General features: G+C 49.8%; 1 protein-coding gene across 1 annotated transcript in view; it reads left to right on the top strand.

Moving 5' to 3' along the window:
* Positions 1-18,904, top strand: part of HIPK2 (homeodomain interacting protein kinase 2) — a 204,685-nt gene that overhangs the window by 110,539 nt on the left and 75,242 nt on the right. The window lies entirely within an intron of this gene.

The following is an 18,904-nucleotide window of genomic DNA, read 5'->3' as shown; positions in this document are numbered from 1 at the left end:
TCTCATTGAATCATATTTGGGTCATGTTACATACAGAACATTTTCTTTTCATTTTATTGTGGGGGGCCAGTTTTACTTTTGATGTGAAGGGTGGTGATTGAAGAATCTGAGGGTGTCTGTTTAGTAAGGAGGAGAAACACCTCCAGGTTTATGGTAACTGTCTAAATGTGTAGAGGGCTGCCATGTTGAAGACACCACCCCAGACAGGTAGATTTACCCTGCACTCTTCCACTGGGCACACCTAGGGGATTCTAGGGTGAGCAGATTGGGACTCAGTGAGCAGCTCATCAGTGGAGGATTAGACGGAGCTTTGCTGAAGAGTTGTCAGGGATTCTGCAGAAGAGACTCTTATTGGTTTCTAATGTGTTATCCAGTGTCTAATGTGTTATCCAGTGGTGTGCTGGTGGCTTATACTAGCTTTCAGGGGCTAGTGGTTAAATAATCAGGAATTTTGCAAGCCAGGAGTTCAACTGTTGGTGGCTAGAAGTCAGCCATGGGGGCAGTCTTTACACCACAGAAGTCCACAAATATTACAGATGACCTGCTCCACCCCTACCCAGTGCCAGCGTACCAGCACACCCCGGGATTGTCCCAAATAGAGTGTCTGTTAGGGGCTTCCCTGGTGGCTCAGTGGATAAGAATCTGCCTGCCAACGCAGGGGACACGGGTTCGAGCCCTGGTCCGGGAAGATTCCACATGCCGCGGAGCAACTAAGCCTGTGTGCCACAACTACTGAGCCTGCACTCTAGAGCCCGAGAGCCACAACTACTGAGCCATGTGCCACAATTACTGAGCCTGCACTCTAGATCCCGAGAGCCACAACTACTGAGCCCATGTGCCACTACTACTGAGCCTACGTGCTCTAGAGCCCACGAGCCACAACTACTGAAAGCCGTGTGCCTAGAGCCCGTGCTCCACAAGAGAAGCCACCACAATGAGAAGCCCAAGCACCACAACGAAGAGTAGCCCCCGTGAGCAGCAACAAAGATCTAACGCAGCCAAAGATAAATAAATAAATAAATAAATTTTTTAATTAAAAAAAAAGAGTGTCTGTTAGAAGCCATGAGCCTGTGGAATGTGAGACAGCAAATCGGAGAAGGGAACGTCCACGTTTATGTTCTTTGGACTTTTCAGATTCTGTTTCCTTCCATTGTACACAGCTCCCCTTGTTGGTGCTCAAGCCACTTCCTATCTCCTGCCAAGATCTGAGGGCTGGGAGTTTCTCTGTCACCGGATCTGCCAGGGAAACTCAGATACCTTCTGTTTCTTGGAATAATTCTTTCCTTGTTAAGTATCTAGACTGGCTAGCCCTGGGCACGAGGCAGCCTGACTCCGTTCTCAGCACCGGCCTACAGAACTGTGAGTCCCAAATGAGTTCAGCCATCGAAACAGGATTTGGAAACACCTGGGCTGTGGAGGACAAGTGATCACAGGTGCAAGGTCCAACTCACCAGTGTAAAAAGCCCTGGAGGCCATATGGCAACAGCAGACCTCAGATCAGCCTCTGTCCCCATGGCCTGTGGGCAGAGAGCAAACAATGATTTTAATTCTGTTTCTCTTATTTCTTTTTTCAGAAAGGATTTGAAGAAAGTCTGAATCGTGTGTAAGGGAAAAGCACATGTCCTGTGGTAGACATGACAGCAAAGTCAGCTGTGGTCACGCAAATAATACTTACTTGAGTGTGTTCTGAAGTTCTAAGTCAGAAAATTGTGTTTACTTTTCTCATATGTCTACGATGTCCCACTTGAAGCCCCCAATGCTTTTCTTTTTCCCCCAATGCTGCCTTCTCCCCACTCCCGCCCGTTATTGGTTCCCCAGGAGACAGACAGTAGCACCCAGGAATGGTTAGGCTGTACACGGGGGATGGCCCTTCCAGGAACGTTCATATGGCCAGCCAGTGAATGGCTTGTATTTGATAAAAAGTTTTCTTGCCAAAGAAAACTATGCAAAGGTGATTTTTGAGCTGTGGAGCAAGCTACTCTGAATCTCAATATCCAAATTATAAATAAGGGGGCTTCCCTGGTGGCGCAGTGGTTGAGAGTCCGCCTGCCGATGCAGGGGACGCGGGTTCGTGCCCCGGTCCGGGAAGATCCCACATGCCGCAGAGCGACTGGGTCCGTGAGCCATGGCCGCTGAGCCTGCGCGTCCGGAGCCTGTGCTCTGCAACAGGAGAGGCCGCAACAGTGAAAGGCCCGCGTACCTCAAAAAAAAAAAATTATAAATAAGGGAGTTGAAGTATAGGGGTTGCTTTTATCATTCAGTAATGTGTTGTGAAGCTGTAAAGAGGTCTGTTTTAGAAGTGACAAAACCAGTGACGATGAGCTGTATCCCCGAATGGAGATGGAGTGTGAAGAGGGGTCAGAGAGAACTGAATAAAGGAATAAAGGCAAGACAGGAAGGGCAGGAAAGAGATGGAATGCAGCTGTAGCACCACAAGGTTACAGGCTAGGGACCCACCCTTAGAAAGGTGTAGGCCAAGGACAGGGAATAAAGAGAAGATGGGTTCCTACGGGTTCCTACTTCAGAAGCTGTAGGATGACAGGAGGTGGTGACTTGATGATCATTGTAACCGCAGGCCGGGCCTGGGACCCTAGGAGCCCAGGGAAGAGCGTCACTCTAGACTTAGAGAAGCCACAGCCTGGGCTCGGAGCTCTGCCGAGCCCTGGGCTCAGGGCCTGGAGAACCTTGCAAAAGGATGGACTTGAAAAGGATTGTTTAAGACTTGCAATAAGTACAGAAAGAACCGAATGCCGTGCAGTTGTGCCCGTGAAAATCTTCAGCTGAGTGAAATGCGTACCTGAGTGCAGAGTAGAGAGTTTGGTTTGAATGGCCTGATTGTGATGCAAGTCAGGGAGAAGGTGAGGAAAAGGGATGCTCCCTGGAGAGACATAGGGCAGCGAGGGAAATGTGGACACAGGGGTATAGAAAATCGACTGAGTTCCTTAAGGCGGTGCTCCTGAGTAAAGAAAGTCCCTCCTGCCCCCTTGCCCTTGGTGGCAGCAAAGAAACAGGGGCCCTCTTGGTTTTGGTCGACCACGTGCTGCTGGCCTCACTGAGAAACACATCCACTGGTCGGCATCTCACCTTCGCCAGCCAGGGCTTCAGGGCAGAATGAAGCCCTGCCGCCCTAGACATCCACTGTGTGTAAAGAGTCAGTTTCTCGGGCTTCCCTGGTGGCGCAGTGGTTGAGAGTCCGCCTGCCGACGCAGGGGACACAGGTTCGTGCCCCGGTCCGGGAGGATCCCACATGCCGCGGAGCGGCTGGGCCCGTGAGCCATGGCCGCTGAGCCTGCGCGTCCGGAGCCTGTGCTCCGCAACGGGAGAGGCCACAACAGTGAGAGGCCCTCGTACCGCCAAAAAACAAACAAACAAAAAACCATCAGGTATTTTAGCAACCTACTGGGGTTCTGCCTAAAGAGGACTGCAGAAAGCAGCTGGCCTCATGGGCACTGGGGATTGGGAATGTACAAAACAAGGTCTTACCCACCTTTGAAGCATTTCCCAACTTTGCTGTACCCATCAGAACCCCAACTGTCCCCTCTCTTTACCCAAGATGAAGTCTTTTATTAGTAAACCAAATCTATGCTTCCAAAGGCTCACCCCTTTCAAAACTTTTAGTATTGGTTTCTAGTCGTGTTGCCATTAGTTAGTTTCTATGAAGAAAATTTTGTTTTTGCCTTCCCATTTTCTCATGGAAATTATTCCATGAAAATAACTTCGTGGGATTGAAAATTCTTGTCTCATCATCCCATAACAGCTTTGTCATTTCTATGGTGTCCGTTGAATAATTGAGTGAGTGAGTGAACTAAGCTTACGATTAACAGTCTTTCACGCATATTGACACTCTGTTGACCTTTACCCCAATATATAAGGTGACCAGGTAGGAATTATTCTTAGCATCTTACATTTGAGAAAACTTAGGCTCATAACAATTAAGAGACTCAACCAGGAAAACAAAGTACGTACGTGGCAAAGTTGGGTGTAGAACCCAGGTCTCCCGATCCCTGATCCAGAACTTTTAAAGGGAATCTAGAAGAATGATGGCCGGGTGCATGGTGTGAGACAAAATAGGACAACCAGTTGTGTCTTGGTGAGCACCTAGTATATAACACTGGGTCCTCTGATGTGGGTGTCCAGGAAAAGAAGATGCCATGGTTTCCCATCAAGAAGCTAACAGCTTAATTGGAGGGATCAAACTGCCACACCTAGAAACAATTAGGTTTAATGGAAGGTGAGTGAAGGGAAAGAAGAAAGTTCTGGAATGCACCAAAAAAGTTCCTGGGGGAAGAAATGAAACTGAATCTTGGGCAGAGATAAGACTGCATAACCATACACCAACAAGAGCGAGGGTCTAGCAAGCAGGGCATTCTGGCCAGGGGTCATCTGGGTGCAGGCAGAACGTGCAGGTCCTGTCATATCTAGAGATGAGCTAAAGGTGAGGTCTGAAAGCTCCACAGAGGTCAGGCCCGAGAGTTTGGACCAGTAAAGTGAAAAATTGAGTAGATGAGGTCTGAAGGGACATTTGGGTCAACTCGACCCACTGTAAACAGCGTGATCATGAGCTGTGATGGCAAAGCAAACATTGTCTAACAGAAGGCTTGGGGCTGATGTAATGCCTCCTGTGGAGAGACCGTGGCAAGGGGGGCAGAGAGCAGTCTGGGGCTCCTGATGGGGCAGAGCCTGGGTGAGGCCTGGAGGGACGGCCAATAAAGGGGGTGGAGCTGAACCCCAAGGATGTTTCAGATTTGAATCGGAGAGGGGAAGGCATTTCAGGTGGAGAAGGCAACACACACAAAAGTGTGGAGTAAGAAGGGAAGATTCTGGCCTGAAAGAAGAAGTTATGAATTGAACAGAGAGAGACAGGATGGGATAAAGAGACGGGAATGGCTGCTCAGGGGCTGGGAGGCAATTCGAATTTGGATTGCATGTGATAAGCAAATTGGTTCTGGGGGAAGGAAGTTGGTATGATGAAAGCGGTTCTGGGAAAACAAGTCTGGCAGCATCTTAGATGGGATTGGAAGGGAGAAAGATTAGAGGCAAACCAGCCAGGAGACTCTGTCAGAAATCTGGATAAAGCCACGGGGGTCGTGGCACTGAGAAGGAAGAGGAAAAGGTGACTGAGGAACAAAGAAAGCAGAAACTTGCGATTTAAGGGAAGATGCCATGGGCAGAGATGACCTGAGGGTCCTAATTTTGGAAATGAAAAAATAATGGTTCTACTGGGATCAATGGGGTGGTCTGGAAAGGAACCCCATTTCGAAGGGGGAAGGTGATAGTTCAGTTTGAGGCATCCGAATAGAGATACTTCCGTCTTTGAGAATATGGACCTAGAGGCCGCGAGGTTGGGGCCGGGATGCACCTGTCTGACGGCCAGTGCCTGACAGTGAACAACAGTGGACCAGTCCCACAGGAGGGGATGGGGGTCCAGAGTGACGAAGAGAGAGAAGGAAGAGGAGGCAGCAAAGGAAAGAGAAGAGCGATGGGAGAAATCCGTGGAGAGCCGGCAAAGCACATTCTAAATCTAAATGGACTTGGAAAGAGTTGAAGGTTATCAGGGTCTGTTATCAAAGACAGGGGAGGCTAAGGGTGGGAACTGAGGAGAAGGCCAGCGGGTCTGCGCAGACGGAGGTCAGGGCTGGTATGAGAGCAGTCTCCCTAGTTTCCTTAGGGTGGGCCTCCCCTGAAATTATCTGCCGGGCTCCAGACTCCCTGCCCCCAGCCTTCTCAGCTGACTGGTTCTCTGGGGGCCTGTCAGGAGAATGCGCTTGCTCTAAAATCTTAATCATAAGCTATTAATAGTTATGTTTCTAAACTACAGATCTAATGATACGTCTTAAATTGGATGGGTGAGTTACCTGGGCAGAGGAGGAAGGTCGTGTGGGCTCTAGGTCAGTGGGGAGAAGAGGGACGTGCTGAAGAAAGGGACGGCGGCGCAGGCAGCACTGCTAACAAGAAAGAAGGAGGGACTTCCCTGGCGGTCCAGTGGTTAAGACCCCGAGCTTCCACCGCAGGGGGCGCAGGTTCCATCCCTGGTCCGGGAACTAAGATCCCACATGCGTCGCAGCACGGCCGAAAGCGAAAAGTAAAAAAAAAAAAAAAAAAAGAAGAAGGAGAGAAGGGAAAGGAGAAAAGAAAGAGGGAGCAAGCACGTCTGAACCCGAAGCAAAAACTTTGCAGCCTGGGATGAGGTGCAGTGGCTACAGCAGGAGACAGACGGCTCTGCAGGTCCCTCCTTCCTGCATCTCCGGGAGCCCAGGAACTGGCCGCCACCTCCAGCGGAAGGCCTCTCCCACCTCGTCTCCCCACGAAGCTCTGCTAACCTCCTCTGCACTGCGGCTTACAGCTTAACTGATGGTACATCTTCCCTTTGTTCCAAAGGGAAGATTGACGTTTGCTTCTCGATCATAAATTGCTTCATTTGCTCTTGCCTTCTCAGTACTTCCGTCCGCTGTTTCCCTGGTTTGTATTTATCGTGAAGGTGTTCCCTTAACTAAGCGTGGTTGTTGCCGTTGACTCTGCACTTTGTGGGCACCTGGAATTCAGTCACTTGCTCACAGCCCTCAGCTCCAGCCTTAGACCCTCATTCCCAGGGACGCTTTCTGATCGGAGTGGGTTCCCTCCGCAGTCATACAGCCCTTCGTGCAAATGCGTGATCTTCCACTGCTCCGTGTTGCCTGTGCCTGTGTAACTGCGTGTGTTCAGAAGGAAAGCAGAATTGAATCCTAGAACCATGATGTTGGCGAGGACTTGAGAAATCACCCCATCCCGGCTCCCGCTCACAAGGAACCCTTTCAACAGCTTTTGTTTAACTTATTAAATAAATAGCTTTTCTCTTGATTTAAACTGTTCCCAAAATAAATATTGGGTGGGTGATCCAAGGAGTGGTTTGAGAGTTGATATTACCAGGATTATCGAGACGGGCGTGCTTTTTGCAAAAACAGAACTTTGCTGAATTTGTAAGAATCGGAGTCTCGCTTGCTGCCATGCCCTCCGTGGAGACAGTGCTGGTGCTGTCATGGGGTGGGGGGCGGAGGGGTCCAGATGACAGGCTCAATGAAGCCCTAGTCCAGAACAGACCCACCCCTTCCTAAATGCGCGAAGCAGCTCCAAAGATGTTGCGAACGATGTTTACCTTGAAGAGCAGCATTCGTGCAGCAGCCGCTTTTCTGTGTCCCGTACCATTAAGCCCACGTGAACACGGGCCCCGTCAGGTCTCTGCGCCGTTGGGACCCCGTTTCGCCTCTTTGTCACCCAACATGCTGGGCCGCACGTGCGTAAAACCGTCTCGGGTTGTTACAGACGCGGACTTTGGGGCGGGGGGAGTGTGGTTTGCTTCTTCCCTCCCCACCTTTGAGAGGGAAGAAACACTGCCCAGATGGAAGAGCCTCGCTAACGCGACAGAAAACTTGGCAGTGTGCATCACGCGGGGCGGGGGGTGCTGGGCTGTGCTCCCCGAGGCCACGTGTCTCACTTCCTTTGTCACTTCTCAGCTCTCAGTGGCATCTCCAACAGGAGACCTTGGCCTCCTTCCAAGGTCGGTGTGTCAGGCGTTTACGGTATGTGCTAGGAGCCTGGGAGTCCCGTCAGATCTCTAATCCCACCATCCATCTTACAGCGTTCAATAAGTCTCAGTACCACCTTTTCCAGTTACTCATATTTAGAGACAAACACCCTTGTGTCTGTACTTCCTGAGTAAAGGAATCAAAGAATAGCTTATTGTCTTACCTCAGGGCCGGGGCCCCAGAAAGGCAGAGTTCGTGTTTGCTGCCCTGGTGTCTTTTGCCCGTTACTCATGCCGGCCTAGCCCATCGTGTCCCTTGCTTGTTCTCTTGCGACATTCCTCGTGTTCTCCTGCCTCTGCGCCTTCTCTTATAGTTTTCCAATCTGCAGGCCCTGTGCCTTCTCTGGACCCTCTAAAGTCAGCTGAAAGTCTACCCATCCCTAGCAGTCATAGTTAAATCCTACCTTCTTGTGTCCTGCCCAGCCTGGAGTGAGTCACTGAAGTCCACTAGAGTGTAAGCCCCGTGAGGGCGAGACCACCTTTTTTGTTTATTGCCAAATACTAAGCGCCCAGGACAGAGCAGGTGCTCAGTAAGTTTTGTTGAGTGAAAGACAGTGATTGCTCTCTGTACTTGGTGGCCATCTGACATATATCCCTTCTGTCTGTATTCATCCTTCTCTACATGTCCACCAGATGCTAAGCTTCTTGAGAATGGAATCCATGACTTTGTATCACCTTGTAGCAGGGTCTGGAACACACTAGGAGCTCAGTAAATACTGATGATTGCATTTACGACGTAATCACTCAGTAATGTTCCCTGAGCGTGGGGCGGGGTAGGGGTGGGGAAGCAGGCAGAGTGTCTTTCTCTTGCTCTTATATAAAATCACCCTGAGCAGCTTTCTAAGCCAGTCCAAGGGCCCCTGTCCTCCCACCCAGCACTTGAGTGTTTAAGAAGGACATTCTTAAGAGCACGATGTTGTTAACATTGCATTCCTCGTCCGGTAAATTAGCGAAGGACTGTATAGAATTGTTCAAGAATCAGTTATCCAGGGGTTGGCTAGTTAATTCCTGAGTAAGCCACTCTGAAAACTGATTATAATCCTATTTCAAATGGAGAGTTGGGCAAGGGCCAACAAAGGGTATATTATTGTATCTTGTAGGAGGGAAGAATCCGGCAGATAGTCACTGAGTTATGGCGCCAGAGCCTTCCTTTCTTCTGTTATTGTAAATTATTGTTATAGTAGAAAGCCAGGTCAGCAGAGTGAGACTCCAGCATCACACTTCCTCTCAGCTGAGGTCTTATATAATGGAGACTTTCATAAACACACATTGTATACACTTCACGTGGGATCCTTTTAAAGTTCATGCTGTTCAGTGTAAAGTGTAATAATTGTTTTATATTCCTTCGAAGTTCTAAAGTGTCCCTTGCTTCTGGGGTAGCTCTTGACTAAACCTTCTTTGTTTAATCAAAGAAAACTAGTTTTCTACCACTCAAAATCCCCAGGATATAGCTAAAAACAATCATCTTGCTTAGCTACCCCATTTGTCTTGCCTCTCGCCTCTTTCTTAAGGGCTGCAAACCCACATGCCTGTAGGGCCAGGCGGGGAAAGTCAGCGAAAGTCAGCGAGCAGGGAGGGCGCAGCAGGGGGCACACCTGGGCGCCATTTAAGGGGGCAGCGCTACTTGGCCCAGGCTGATGGCTGCCAAGCACAGACATGTAGCCCTGAGTTGGCAAAGCTTTGGATTTTCAAGAGAAGCTGGAAATCCAAATTTTTAGGAGATTTCACTCGATTTCTAAATGTTAATCACTAATTCCAAAAAACATTTTTAACTCTTTACAGGCCAAACAGTTTATGTGTCTGTGTCAGATGCTTCCTATGGGGATAGCAGTTTGCAACCTTTGCTCTATCCCTCAGGCCTTCCTGCCTTTGGGCACTTGAAAGTCCTTCTTGGGCATCGCTTTCATCGTGCCGCCTACCTTTTTAAGAGGGTGATCGGGGCTTCCCTGGTGGCGCAGTGGTTGAGAGTCCGCCTGCCGATGCAGGGGACACGTGTTCGTGCCCTGGTCCGGGAAGATCCCACATGCCGCGGAGCGGCTGGGCCCGTGAGCCATGGCTGCTGAGCCTGCGCGTCCGGAGCCTGTGCTCCGCAACGGGAGAGGCCACAACAGTGAGAGGCCCGCATACTGCAAAAAAAAAAAAAAAAAAAAAAGAGGGTGATCGTTGATTGACATCCAGAGTGTCTGTCCCTGCAGGGAAGGGACCAGGTGGAGCGTCAGGTACAGCATTGGGCACCAGGCAGATGCTCAGCTGAGGCTTGTCCAATGAACAAGTCTCAAGCTGCTTTTGCGTGCTCCCTCCTCTCTTAGAGGTGTGGTCACACGTGGGTGTTAGTTATTTACCGCTGCATAACACATGACCTCACAATTCATTGGCTTAAAACAACAATAAACATGTATTATTTCACAGTGTCTGTAGGCCTGGAATTTGGGAGCAACTTGGCTGGACAGTTCTGCTCACGTTCTCTCGTAAGGTTGCAGTCCAGTTCTCAGCTGGGGCTGCAGTCGTCTGAGGACTTGCCTGGGCTGGAGGATCTTCCACGGTGGCTCTTTGTCATGGCTGGCAAGCTGGTGCTGGTGGTTGGCAGGAAGCCTCAGTTCCTTGCTGTGTGGGTCTCTCCGTAAGACTGCTTGAGCGTCCTCACAACGTGGCCGCTGGCTTCTCCCGGAGTGAGTGATCCAAGAGGGAGCAAGGTGGCAGCTGCAACCTAGTCTCAGAAGTCACATGTTATCATTTCTGCAGTATTCTGTGGGTTACACACATCTGCCCTGTTCATGTGGGAGGGGATTCACTGTTGAATACCAGGAGGTAAGGATCACTAGGGGCCATCTTGGAAGCTGTCTGTCACAGCCGTGCTCACAATAGTCACTAAATCCTTTTTAAACAAATGATCAAACACTGAGAGTAGTGTTTGATCTCCCAAAAAAACCTAAGGGAATAATATTTATGTCCTAGTGATTTGTCCCTAATATTCATCTCATTTACTACTGTGTTCTTGAGATCAACCTCAGAAATTAAATATCCTATTTTCATAGCCCATCTTAAAACTGTCATCCCTCGGGCTTCCCTGGTGGCGCAGTGGTTGAGAGTCCGCCTGCCGATGCAGTGGACACGGGTTCGTGCCCCAGTCCGGGAAGATCCCCTTGCCGCGGAACGGCTGGGCTCGTGAGCCATGGCCGCTGAGCCTGCGCGTCCGGAGCCTGTGCTCCGCGACGGGAGAGGCCACAGCAGTGAGAGGCCCGCCTACCGCAAAAAAAAAAAAAAAAAAAAACAACAACAAAAAAAAAAAAAACTGTCATCCCTCAATGTGTCAAAAATCACTTTTTAAAAGTAGATTTAAAAATTCTACCTGTATCACCTCTTAGAGTGATAGACTCAGGTGTACCATTTGCTTTTCAAGGGAGCCCTTTCAATTATTGCCTCCCTCTGTCTGCTTCGTTGGGGTTTCCTTGCTCTCGTGTTCTCTCGGTTGCCGGAGGTGACACTTCTCTACTGAGCCTAACGGTGTTTTTAAGATTTGAAAGGAAAATCCCCAAGAAGTAGTGTCCTGAACAAAGAATAGTACCCTCTTTGATATATTAATAGCATTTGTGAAGACAAATAGCCCCCTGAGATTCCCTGGGGCCCTCTGCATTGGTAGGAGAGGGGTGCCGGTTATCAGAGGGTCAGACAGAGAGAGGGGTGACCTCAGTTCCTGCCACAGGATCTATTTCAGGTACCCCCTGTGCAACTCCCCACCCCGACTCCAACCGCAGGACCAAGTGGGAGCTGCTACTGCTTCCAAACACACACACACACACACACACACACACACACACACGCACGCGCGCACACACACACACACACACACACACACACACACACACAGTCTCTCTCTCTCTGCACCTTTCCTCTGTGGGAGCTGCTGCTACTTCCAAACATAGACACACACACATGCTGCACCTTGCCTTTGCCTCCTTTAAGACCACCTTAAATACTCATTTTAACCATATTTCTCCTGAATACAAATGTTCAGGGGAAGGAGAAGTGCCCCACTGTGATTTCCCCTAGGAAAATCCCCGCTGGTAGCTAGTGCTTATTTGTTCAATAAACAAAACCTTACGCTAGGAACTGAAGGGGAGCACAAGGCGAGTCCACGCGTGCGCACTGTGCGCGGGACTCGGGCGTGGAGGGGGCAGCGTTTGCCTGCGCACCTGGGGGAGGGGCCTACTCCGCCCCGCCCCGTCCCATCCACTCTGCCTTAGCAGTGGTCACCGAGAAGGGTGCTGCTAAATGGAAATGACATGCATAATTCATAAGGCCGTGATGGCGTGCCATCTGTGGAAAGCGGGGTGGTAGTTACAGAATTGAGAAATGAGGCTGCAGGCGGGTAAGTAACCTTTCTAGGTTAGAGGCTGCTGTGATAGATGGCCTGCATTGTTCTCTTTCTGACCTTTTTCTGAACTTCCCCTTAGAAGAACAGAGGAAATGCAGTTCTGCCTTTTCCCATATTGTTTTTGAATAATACCTTCAGATGCCAGCTTTTAGCGTTTGCGTTCTTTCATTTGGGGTTTTGCTTTCCTGACCCGCCCCCCCCCTCCCCCGCTTCGGGTCCCCCCTACTCCATCCCCGCCCCGCCCCGTGCTTTGCAGCTTCCCATAGTAAAATCTAGTCACTACTTCATCCCGGTATTAATGATAAATACAGAGGCTACACATGTGTTTGTCCATACTGAACACTGTGTACAGGGAAAAAATACCCCTGCAGCATCCTTTCCCCACCTCTGCCCCCTGCCTTTCCCTCCCAAAGCTGGCTCCCCCAGCCAAGCAAGACAGGCCTGCGAGTGGCCCTCGGGGATAATGCAGATGGGCCGGTGAGAAATGTGTGGGACGTGGCCTCTCAGTAGGAGGGATGACGGAACCGATGATGCACCTGAAGCCCCAGCTTGCAGAATAGACTCATTTTCACCAGTTGTTAAGGTGCATATGCAGGAATGAGACTCATCTAAACTACTGAGGCAATCGCAGAGGAAAAAAAAAACATAACTAGGCTGGGGAATGTGTGCCATTATTTCTTTCATCAACCTTTCCTCTCTGCAACCCGAAATACTCGGTGTTGTACACTCCACACTTCCTCCACTGGTATTGATTTCCTGGTCTGAACTGTGAGTCCCCGGCAATGGCCCGTAACTTTGGGCTCTATGATCATCTGAAGCCTATCAGCCTCTGTAAAGTCAGGGGACCCCAGAAGAGAGAGGAAGGAAGACATCTGTTTGATTTTCACGCAAGTAAGCATCGTTAAAGAGTCAGGCAGAATTGTTCCCCTTAGCCTCAAAGTTGAATCTAGAGTTGAATCTTTGGGGTATGTGGTGGTGTTTTGTTTCTTGAAAAACAGACCCTTTTTGAGGCTGAATGAAAAGGAACTAGACAGTTCTGTGTCAGAGGCTTTCAAACCGGAGGGGACGGAATTTGGTTAGTTCCATTTAGTTGGTTAATACTGATTGAACACCTGCTGTGTGCAGAGCACCACCGGGCTGCACGGCAGCTCAGCACTTCCGTAGGAGGCAAATATAGGCTCTCTCTTCTCAAGGAACTTTTGATCTCATGGGGGAATCCAGGACAAGCCTCAATGTGTACGTACAAAAACCTACTTACACGGCTGACACTCTACAGAGGCGAGTGTGACAAGCAGCCGCTCGGTTACTTTAAATGATTTTTCAAAATCTTTATTCTTTGGCCAAAAAAAAAACCCCCAAAAACTGAGCTCTTCATACCAAGGATGACTGCCGTTCTTTCAAACATCCATTTAATTGCTTGTGGTTTTTTTAGTTGTATTTTTTAAAATCTCCCTGGCTGCCTCTTCTCTTCCCATCTCCATTTGCTATTCCTTTCCTCAATTCCAGATAAATAGTTTCTCCTTTTCTGCCACCATTCCTCTGCTGACGTATCTTTTAAGGATACAAACTTCCCGTGTCAAGCTTCTCCCACTAAAAATAAATAAAGCTTTATAGGTTTCTCTTCGGATTTCTCCATGGAAATCCCCACTGTCAGAGAAGTACCAGAAAGAGCTTGCTTGTTCCCTACCCCTTCTCTTTCCTTAAACATAAACACGTACATCCATAAATACATAAACAACAAATAGCAGGAGGTCCCCGTGTTTACTTCTTTCTCAGACCATCACTTCCGTTCAGCGCGCATCTGTGTGTTGAGCGTTTACTGCATCTCGCGTGGGGCTTGTGGTAGGGAAAAGAGTGAGCCCGGCGCTCCTCCTGGCCTGTGAGTGTGAAGCGTGACTGTCCATATCTGTGGAGAGCTCACCCCACAGCACCTGTGCCAGGTGTACGGATGGATAATGAACAATCCACTGCCTCAAGATGCCTCCAGTCCAGCTGAGAAGCTGCCAAAAGAGTTTTCTCGTTTTAAGAAATAATTATCAGGGCAGGGATGAGTGAAAGCCGGAATCGGCAGGAGACAGATGTGGGACACAGAATAGGAGAGAGCCTCAGGGCAGAGCTCTGGAGGAAGCAGGATTCGAGTTGGAAACCTTGCGGTCCAGAGGAGTGCTTTCCAAGGAGGCAGACTGGGGGTGGCAGTGGAGGAGGCGGGGGATGCCTGAGGGCGTCCAGGGCGGTCTGCCCTGTTTCCTCTCGTGCTCCCAGCAGGTCAGTTCCTCCCTCCCTCTCGAGTCCTTCCTTCCCTTCCTTTTACGCCCCCTCTTGAGCCCCAGCTGATTGGTGTGCAGCGCCCTGATTCCACACGTGGGTTAGCTCACTCGGCTGGAGTGGGGTTCGGTGCTCGAGAGAACAAAGTGAACATTTTCATCTCTTTTGCTGAAGGCTGCTCCATTCCAGAGGCAAGATCCCAGAGTCTCATCCCTTGGATTACAAAGAAGCCTCCTTGTTATGATGAGAAAAACAGTTTCTGGGCAGATGAGCAGTGGTATCCTCGTCTGCGAGGACAGCCGCCTCCCCTTCCACCGACAGAAACGTCTTCCGGGCTCTAGTCTGCAGTGTGCTGTGGACCTGTCGCCGTGAGGTCCCGGGCTGTCCCCCGTGGGCTCTGTCCCTCTGTCCCGCAGGAGCTGAAGGTCCAGAGGCCTCTCAGAGGGTGTGTCCGCTGCTCTCCGGCAGCCCCTGATATCAGCTTCGTTTTTCCCCCGTGACACAAGCAAGCACAAGAAAGCAAGCTTGAGTTTCGTTTTGTTTTGTTTTCCAGTTCCTTTAGGAAGAGGTGAATATTGGAAGGTTTTCCCTAAATCAGCTGCCCTTGGTTGGAGACCTGGGATGTATGCCCACTTTGTTTGGCGAAACTCTCCCGTCCTGACTCCTGCCGGAACCGACAACCAGCTGCCATGGGCGCGGCCTCCTTGAACTGACCGTGGCGGGTCCTAACAGACCGTGGTTAAGTCCACTCTGCAGCATGTCCTGCTGTAGAATTGGGTGAAGGATGTGTCCTCAGTCCTCTTCTGCCCGCCTGGTCTCCTGGCAAAGCCAGAACGGTGTGCACGTCCCCAAGGGAGCAAAGCCAGCCTCGCCTTCCCCTGCTCACGCCTGTCCGCTTGGAGACGGGACGCATCCCGCGCTTTGTGGGCCAGAACCTACTCAGCCGGCCAGGATGGCCCCTGACTTTAGTCGAAAACTTGCTTAGGTAGCATATTAGCTGGCTTTGGCCCTTCTTTCTCTGTAATTCTATACGAACAGCGCAGTATCGGGAGGGAAGCCTCCTCTTAGGAAATGGGAATACCCCTGCGGCTGCAGGGGAAATTCACCCCCCAGCGCGTGTTCAGCATCTTCACTCAGTGGATTCCTTTTCCTGTCTCAGGTTTCGGCGCCCGCTCTCTCCATTGGTAGTTCTCCAGTCAGTGACGCCAAATGCATCTCCCTTTCAGAGAAGGAACAGGTTTCTGTCTTCAGGCCTTGTCTTCCTTACCCCCATCCATCAGCCATAAAGACGCCTCATGATTTAGCCCCACGAGCCACAGGACCAGCTGGTGCTGTAGGAAAGGAAATAACCTGAGGATGAGCCTTGTCTTCGGTACCGTTCACTTGCTGAGAGCTGGGCGCTCAGGGGCCTCTATGCAGGGCAGGCCCAGGGGCCCCCGGGAGGGCAGCATCCTGATTCTCCAGCCTTGTGCTGGTTCAACCCTTCCCCCGACAAACGTTTCTGAGTACTCACTACAGAGCCAGTCGAAGCTAAATGTTAACCAATGGAAAGTTTTACATTTAAATGGATAATTTGCACATAGGTAAGTAATAGTACCTTCTTAGTGAGCTTTGAATTCACTAACTCAGAGGTGTGAAGAAGGCCCGCCTGCCTTCCTTCCCGGCCTGATGTCCCACTTTCACTCCGCTGGGGGTGACACGTCACCACTCTGAATAAAGTGGCTGCATCTACACCTGGTCCAGGGGAATTGAAATTCCAGATTCCCTCCTAGCGCAGAGAAAAAAGGAGTGGCCTCGGGAAGACAAGGGTGACAGTGTGACAACATGGGTCAGGCCTTCCCGGTATCAGCATGCTTCCCAGGGAAGCCCTAAACGCACAGTTTTAACCCTCAGCTTCAGTCAGCAGACTAGCAGCAAAGCCGAAGAAACAGTCAACCAAAGGAACTAACAGGAGCGTCTGAGGTTTTGTCTCCTTCCTCTCCCTCAGCCGGCCGCCCCCGGCCTTTGTGCTGAGCCCGTTACTGCAAAGCCAGGAGAAGGCAGAGCCCGGTGGAGGCGTGCGGTCTGCACCTCGATGTACGTCACCACTGCGTGCGGACAGGGGACAGTGTACGGGAGGGGCTTTGTGATGCCAACCGCGTCTCTCTACCCGGCTGGGAGTGACACCGGGCGTTGCCTTCTGATAAGTCATGGAGCTATATGTCTTTGCTCTGTGCACTTCTTGGTATGTGTGTTATCTTTCACAATCAAAGTTTTTTTTTTTTTAACGTTATAAGAACCTGGAGCAGGACATGTGTAACATGAATCATTATGTGTAGATAGCGCTGAAACCTGAGATTCCATTTCCCTGGCTGACAGGTGGTTCCACAGACATTTACTGAGCATGTTCTTTGGCCAAAAGTATGAGTATAAAACCTGATGATAGGGCTTCCCTGGTGGCGCAGTGGTTGAGAGTCCGCCTGCCGATGCAGGGGACGCGGGTTCGTGCCCCGGTCTGGGAAGATCCCACATGCCGCAGAGCGGCTGGGCCCATGAGCCATGGCCGCTGAGCCTGCGCGTCCGGAGCCTGTGCTCCGCAAAGGGAGAAGCCACGACAGTGAGAGGCCCGTGTACCGCAAAAAAAAAAAAACAAAAAAAACCTCTGATAACATTATAGTCCTTTGGGGTGTTGGAAAGCAAGATCCAGGTTTCTCCAGCAATCCTTGGCTTCGTGGTAAACGCCCCAGAGACCAGACTGGGAGATACAGGGCTTGGGATGGGCCGAGTAGACACAGTACAGTGATACGTGTCAAGAGGATAAGGAAGGCCAGGGCAGTGTGCATGTCTTTGAAATGACCCATTGTGGAGTCCAAGTCGTTTTTCCTGTGAACATTTCTTACTGAGGTTTACAAGGAATTAGAGGCTGACATCAGCTTATCCTCCAGATTCCTGGGAACTGGTTTCCAGCTCACACCAGCATCATTTAGAAGCCTTTGGAGATTTTAGTCACTTGAGTTCTAGATCCAACCTTTTTTTCTGGTATATAATCAAGAAGGTTAGCTTTTGGCCCTGCACTTTGCAGCGTTGAAGTAGTGCTGGGAACCAAGGGTCGGCACAGGGGTGGGCGATGGGAGTGGAGAGATACATACGTTTCTTTAGGGCACACCAGGAAAGTCTTCTTCCGAGCCAGGGTGTTCATTGCCAATCCAAATCCAAAAAACTTCCACTCTGAGTGTAACATTGTACTGAAAATGGTCAGTTGAATCAAGGAAGCTCGCTTCCTTTGGGAGGCTGTCCCAGTGTGGCGTGAGAATGGCATCAACACCACAGCCAAACCCACAGTCATCCGAAGTTGATTATATATTTATATATATATATAAAATCACCTTTTCCGTATGGATGTGATACTTTGTTCTGATGTCTTGAGCATTTCTGTTGGTGAGAGCTGGAGATATTCAATTACAGCAGAATCACCAGTGAGGGTGTTGAATCCTCATCAGCTCACACACAGTTTTATGGATATCAACAGTGGCCCCAAGCTAGAACTTCTAGAACCTCTCTGCAACAATTTTGTTGCCTATGTAACATCACGCTGGGACCACCACAGGCACAAGCAGGGTGTCTTTCCTGGCTCTCCTTCTAGAGTCAGAGCCATGGTACCGTCAGATGACATGCCGTCCTCAGCTTATTACAGGGCTGAAATACTCTTCTGTGGGGTGTGTCTGGAGCTCTTAGGGCGCACAGTGTTTGGCTAGGCCGTTGGTAATAAGGACAGTCTCCGTATTACCTTGGCTCAGTGCAGGCTCACACAACAAGGGGGCTCCTGGTCAACCACACCCTGTGTTTTGTCCCTGGAGCTCCATCTCTGAGTCCCTTTGTCTTTCACCTCATCTTTCTAGCACCCCAAAGACAGAGCTGTTTCTTTCACATCTCCTGTTCACCAAGGAAGCTGTGTCTTTTTCAAAATCAAGTCCCAGGTTGACCTTAGATTAGCCAGGCCTCTGTTGCTATGTTGATCTCCACTTGGACCTTTCTGGATCCCCCAGACATGGTATGAACCCATGCTGTCTTCCATGCAGATCCTTTGGGCTCTGGGGTCCAATTTCTCTAAAATAGCCTCCTCGTAGCCCTCAGATTTCTGCCATTTCTCGGGTCCTGTGTTGCTCTGATGTAATCCTTTGCCTTCTACTCCGGGTCACCAGCTCAAATAGTGGCTCTGAGAGCATGTCAGCATTTCCAAGTCTCCTTATTTTTGTGGTGGAAACATAAGATTTAACAACCCATCTGAAATACAGTTTTACATTTTGATTGCTTCTGCCCTAGCCATACCGAGGTTACTTTCAATCTACATGTATTTGTGGGAACAGGCTTTTTTCACTGCAGTTCAGTTCAAGTACACCTTAATATCAGTGAGTATAAAATACCATGGGCTAACAAAGTGTCTTGCTTCCAAGGAGTTCACACTGCCTTATAATTCTACCGACCATAATTTATCTTCACAAGCTGTTGTAGAGGCAAGGAAAAAAAAAAAGGCAAGATTAATAATCACGTTTTATAGACGGTGAAATAAAAACTCAGAGAAATTGAGTAACATTTTTCCAGAAACGCACAGTTCTTCCTGTGCTCTCTGATTAGTGTTGCAGATTTATTGCCCAAGTTGGGAGTGGCCGTGAACCTTGCACTTGTTTTATTAGTGTGCTGTGTGGTTGATGGAGACATGGACT

This window comes from Pseudorca crassidens, chromosome 8, assembly GCF_039906515.1.
Source record: "Pseudorca crassidens isolate mPseCra1 chromosome 8, mPseCra1.hap1, whole genome shotgun sequence".
In the NCBI taxonomy this organism is placed as follows: domain Eukaryota; kingdom Metazoa; phylum Chordata; class Mammalia; order Artiodactyla; family Delphinidae; genus Pseudorca; species Pseudorca crassidens.
This window is presented reverse-complemented; position numbering and strand designations above follow the sequence as displayed.